The sequence below is a fragment of the Heloderma suspectum genome, chromosome 4 (genome assembly GCF_057233095.1).
Source record: "Heloderma suspectum isolate Gila_16-S chromosome 4, 16-S_ref, whole genome shotgun sequence".
NCBI classification, from domain to species: domain Eukaryota; kingdom Metazoa; phylum Chordata; class Lepidosauria; order Squamata; family Helodermatidae; genus Heloderma; species Heloderma suspectum.
The window spans coordinates 309,011,403-309,017,620 of record NC_139461.1 but is presented as its reverse complement, the minus strand read 5'-3'; positions in this window follow the sequence as shown (position 1 = coordinate 309,017,620).

Genomic DNA, 6,218 nt, shown 5'->3' with positions numbered 1-6,218 from the left:
AGCGAAGCAAGGATAAGACATACTTACAAATCTAGCATCTGTACGCTTATCATTCACACCATACTTTACCAACAAAGGGGATTTTGTTTCACTGGCAAAGGAACCTTCTCACAATACAGGATCCTGTCGAGGCCCTGATCTAGGAAGAGGACCCCGAATCCCATCATGTTCAGACTTAAAGGCATTCTTAAAACTGCTGACCTTCTTAATACATATTCTAAAATTCTTAGATCTACTGGACCACATCATCTTTTAGGCCATCCTATTCCCATAAAGTCCCATCCCATTTCCCCAAAATCACCTCCCTCCTTGACGTAGGTTGTTTACTCCAAAGAGAGCCTTAAGAACATAAGAAGAGCCATGCTGGATCACACCAAGGGTCCATCTAGTCTAGCATTCTGTTCACACAGTGGCCAATCAGCTGTCGACCAGGAACCCACAAACAGGGCATGAGTGCAACAGTACTCTCCCACCCATGTTCCCCAGCAACTGGTGTGAATAGGTTCACTGCCTCTGGTACTGGAGGTAGCACATAGCCAGCAAGACTATTAGCCATTGATAGCCTTTTCTTCCAGGAATTTGTCCAACCCCCTTTTAAAGCCATCCAAACTGGTGGCCATCGCTACTTCCTGTGGTTACAAAATCTGCGCTGTATGAAGTACTTCCTTTTCTCTGTCCTGAATCTCCCACCAATCAGTTTCATAGGATGACCCCAGGTTCTAGTATTTTGATAGCGGGAGAAAAATGTCTCCCTATCCACATTCTCTATAGCATGCATCATTTTGTAGACCTCTATCATGTCTCCCCTTACTTACCTTTTTTCTAAGCTAAACAATCCCAGCTGTTGTAACCTTCTCTCGTAGGGGAGATGCTCCAGCCCCTTGATCATTTTGGTTGCCCTTTTCTGCACTTTTTCTAGCTCCACAATATCTTGTCTTAGGTGTGGTGACCAGCACTGGACACGGTCTTCCAAGTGTGATCACACTATAGATGTGTATAACAGCAGGACGATACTGGCAGTTTTATTCTCAATTCCCTTCTTAATTATGCCTAACATGGAGTTCGCCTTATTTACAGCAGCCACACACAGTGCTGACATTTTCATCGAGCTGAACACAACAACCCCAAGATCTCTTTCTTGGTCGGTCACTGCTAGCTCAGATCCTATCAGGGTATACTTGAAGTTGGGATTTTTTTGCCCCAACGTGCATCACTTTACACTTGCTTACATTGAACCACATTTGCCATTAGATGCCAGATCATTTCACTGCAAACTTGGCCACTTCACTACTCACTCCTAACTCCAGATCATTTATGAACAAGTTGAAAAGCATTGGTTCCAATACAGATCCCTGTGGGACCCCACTATTTACATCCCTCCATTGGGAGAATTTACCATTTATTCTTACTCTCTGCTTTCTGTTCTTTAACCAGTTACTGATCCGTAAGAGGGCCTCTCCTCTTATTCCATGACTGCTAAGTTTGCTCAGGAGTCTTTGGGGAGGGACTTTGTCAAAAGACTTTTGGAAGTCCAAGTAAACAATGTCTACCGGATCACCCCTGTCTACATGTTTATTGACGCTCTCAAAGAACTCTACAAGGTTAGTGAGACAGGACTTGCCTTTGCAGAAGGTGTGTTGATTCTTTTTCAGCAGGGCTTGTCCTTACTAATTTTATCTTTAATAATGCCTTCAACCAGTTTACCCAGAACAGACGTTAAGCTGACCGGCCTGTAATTTCCCGAATCCCCCCTGGATCTCTTTTTGAAAATTGGTGTTAAATTGGCCATTTTCCAATCATCTGGTATAGAGGCTGATCTTAGAGACATGTTGCATATTTTGGTTAGAAGATCAGCAATTTCAAATTTGAGTTCTTTGAGAACTCTAGGATGGATACCATCTGCACCCAATGATTTATTTGCTTTCAATTTATCAATAAGGTTGAGAACTTCATCTTTTGTCACCACTATTTGCCTCAGTTCCTCAGACTCCCTTCCTGAACACATCAGCTCAGGCACAGGTATGTGTCCTATATCTTCTGCAGTGAAGAAGGATGAAAAGAATTCATTCCGCTTCTCTGCAATCTCCTTGTCCTCCTTCAGTACTGCTTCTACTCCATTATCATCCAATGGTCCAACTGCCTCCCTAGCTGGTTTTCTGCTTCTGATATATTTAAAGAATTCTTTATTGTTGGCCTTGATGTTCTTAGCGATATGCTCTTCAAAATGCTTTTTTGCATCTCTTCTTGTCTGCTTGCATCGCCTTTGTGCAAGCGTGTGCTGCCTTTTCGGCAAGACTTCCATTTGCTGAAGGAAGCCCTCTTTTCTCTAATAGCTTCCTTGACACTGCTTGTTAACCATGCTGGCGACCTCTTGCACTTGGTGCTACCTTTCCTAAGCTGTGGTATACATTTTAGCTGGGCTTCTATTATTGTGGTTTTGAGTAATCCCCAAGCATTTTGAAGGGATTTAATCCTTTTGACTACCCCAGCTTCTGCTTCACCAGTTCCCTCATTTTAGAGAAGTTTCCTCTTTTGAAATCAAATGTTGATTGAGTTGGACTTCCTGGGCAATTTTCCATTTAAATATATAATAAATTCGATAGTATCATCGTTACTGTTTCCAATTGGTTCAACATCATTTACATCTTGTACTGGGTTGCGCCCTGGGTAACACCACTTGGGATTAAATCCAGGGTCTCCTCCCCTTTGGTTGGTTCCATGACCAACTGTTCTAGGACACAATGAATTAGGGTATCGAGAAATTTAACCTCTTTGTCATGACTGGAACATGCATTCATCCAGTCAATGTGGGGGTAATTGAAGGAAAAGGAAAGGTTCCTCCTGTGCAAGCACCGAGTCATTGCTGACTCATAGAGGGACGCCGCTTTCGCTGGCGTTTTCATGGCAGACTGTAGCAGGGTGGATTGCCATTGCCTTCCCCAGTCGTGACTACCTTTCCCCCAGCAAGCTGGGTACTCATTTTACCAACCTCGGAAGGATGGAAGGCTGAGTTGACCTGAGCCGGCTACCTGGAACCTAGCTTCCGCTGGGATCGAACTCAGGTCATGGGGAGAGTTTCGGTTGCAATACTGCCGCCTACCACTCTGTGCCACACGAGGCTGGGGGTAATTGAAGTCACCCTTTATTACAACACTTCCTTGATTGGACGCCTCCCTGATTTCATTTTCCATCTCAAGGTCATCCTGAGCATTCCAGTCTGGGGGACAATAGCATGTTCCTCGCACTTAATTCATTTGGGGTGCCTGGTATTGTCACCCACCGCATTTCTGTGGAAGAATCTGCCCCTTTTAGGTGTGGTGCTGGAGAAGACTCTTATGAGTCCCCTGGACTGCAAGGAGGTCAAATCAGTCCATCCTCAAGGAAATCAACCCTGAGTGCTCATTGGAAGGACAGATACTGAAGCTGAAGCTCAAATATTTTGGCCACCTAATGCGAAGAGAAAACTCTCTGGAAAAGACCCTGATGCTGGGAAAGACTGAAGGCAAAAGGAGAAGGGGTCGGCAGAGGATGAGATGGCTAGATAGCATCACCGATGCAATGAATATGGACTAGCGCACGCTCCGGGAGAGAGTGCAGGACAGGAAGGCCTGGCGTGCTGTGGTCCACGGGGTCACGAAGAGTCGGACACGACTGAATGACTGAACAACAACAACAAAGTCTGCTTGACACGATGCCCTCTTTGACGCACAAGCAACACTTTCCCCAGTACGCCCTTCCCTGTCCTTCCTGTGGAGTTTATATGCAGAGCTTCCCCTATCGCACTGGTTCTCTCCATTCCACCAGGTTTCTGTAATGCCCACTATATCCAGGTCCTCCTTTAAAACCAGTGGGTTTCCTCTGTAGCACACCCAGCCACTAAGATGAAGAAGGGGAAGAAAATGGGATCAGTGTTGCTACTATTTGGTTTGGAGGAAATGGGGGGCTAAAGAGTGCAGAGGTTAATCATCTGGGGAGGAAGGGAAGCCAGTAGGGAGGGGGCTAAGGAGAGGAATGGGGAGCCAGTCAGGAGCAACTGGGGGGGGGTGTTGGGGAACGTTGCATGCTCGTATCTCTGAATGGACGTGTGTGAGAAAGGTGTAGAGAGAAGAGGTTTAGGACGCAGTCCTATGGGTTGCGCCCTGGGTACTCATAAGCCCCCGAACTCGGCTTACGAAGAAATCACATCAGACTTTGAAACTTTGGGAAGGAAACTCAAGAACTTTGGGGCCCAGATAGTTTTCTCATCCATACTTCCAGTAGTTAGAAGAGGGATAGAATGGGAATGAAAAATACTCCGGGTGAATGACTGGCTACGAAGGTGGTGCTGATGAGATAGATTTGGATTCTTGGACCACGGGCTATACTTCCTGGAAGATGGGCAGTTGGCAAGGGACGGGTTGCACCTCACAAAGGATGGGAAGAATGTGTTTGGCCACAGCATGAAGAACTTCATCAGGAGGGCTTTAAACTCAAAGGATGGGAAGGGAGATGTAAAGTTGGGGGTAACAATGGATGTAGGTGCATGCACTGCAACGGAGAGGACAGCTCTGATAGCGCCCAATAATAGTCTTCAGACACATGTAGGAAGAAAGCCAGACTATGAAGCACATGGTCTTCGATGTTTATATACTAATGACAGAGTATGGGAAACAAACAGAACGAACTTGAATTCTTAATACAGGAGGGAAATTATGACTTGATAGGTATAACTGAGACTTGGTGGGATGACTCTCATGACTGGAATACAGCAATTGAAGGATATAACTTGTTCAAAACGAACAGGAGGAACAGAAAGGGAGGTGGGGTTGCACTGTATGTGAAAAATGCACAGAAATACAGGAGGAGGATGAGCTTGGTAGCCCCAGCGAGAGCATCTGGATCAAAATAAATGGAGCAAAGAATAAAAGGAACATGGTGGTCGGAGTCTACTACTGGCCACCCAATCAAGGAGAAGACAAGGATGAAACTTTTGAAAAGCAAATAGCCAATGTTTTAAGGAAGCATGATGTAGTAGTAATGGGGGACTTCGATATTTGTTGGGAGACAAATTCTGCAAAACATGGCCCCTCCAGGAAATTCCTGACTTGTGTGGCAGATAACTTCCTCCTACAGAAAGTAGAGGAAGGAACTAGGGGATCGGCTATCCTTGACTTGATCCTCACCAACAGAGATGACTTAGTGGCTAAAGTAGCAGTTACAGGAACTGTGGGGGAAAGCGACCATGTTGTACTTGAGTTCTTGGTTCTAAGGGAAGCAAAAGCTGAGTGTAGTCAAACGCGTACCCTGGATTTTAGGAAAGCGGATTTTAATAAACTCAGAACAATGATCAGTAAGGTCCCATGGCACAGGAGGAGCCTTTCCTTTCCTATCAAACTGAAGGGTGGGGGCACAATCCTATGCAGGTTTAGACAGAAGACAGTCTGGCTGGCTGGCTGGGGAATGCTGGGAGTTGTAGGACTTTTCTCTGCCTAAACATACCTTGGATTGTGCCTTAATCAGCATTCCCCAGCCGGCTTTCTATGGGGATAAATCTCTTTATAGGCGCACATACCTATAGAGGTTATTATATTGTTCATATTATATTGTTTTATTCTGTACCTTGTGGTTTTAATTTCTGCGAACCGCCCAGAGAGCTTCGGCTATTGGGCAGTATAGAAATGAAATAAATAAAATAGAGGTGGCGAGGACTTGTAGACAGTCACTATTTGGCAATATCGCCAATAACTGCACACAGTCAAGCACATGAATCTTGAGAGACGGCTGGATGCGCGTTTCATTTCGATTTTTGCCCCACCGACTATTTCCCCCCCTACGTACCGGTGTCTTTGTATATACTGCAAGCGCAGCCGAGCGCTCCCTGCCCTGCCGAGGCGGGCTTCAATCCCCGAACGGTTCCCCCGTATGTCTTCCAAGCCCCACACACCGCTTGGCCGGCCTTTGGGAGGTGGCGGCGCACCGGTTTCGCGCTAAGGAGGTTTCAGGCACCTCCAGGTAGGGCCGGGAAAAGCGCCTGAAACCCGGGAGAGCCCTGGTGGCGAGGCGGGGCCAACACCGGGCCCGATGGGCCTGAGGCGTCCTGCGCCCCTTCCTCAGCCTGGCGCTGCGGCCCCCGCCACGGCCGGCCAGCGGAGCTGCCGCCCGGCTCCACCGCGTCTGGACTGCGCCAGGGCGGCGCGCGCCCGCCGCCGGCCGTCGCCGCCGCCGCAGCCCCGCGCGGC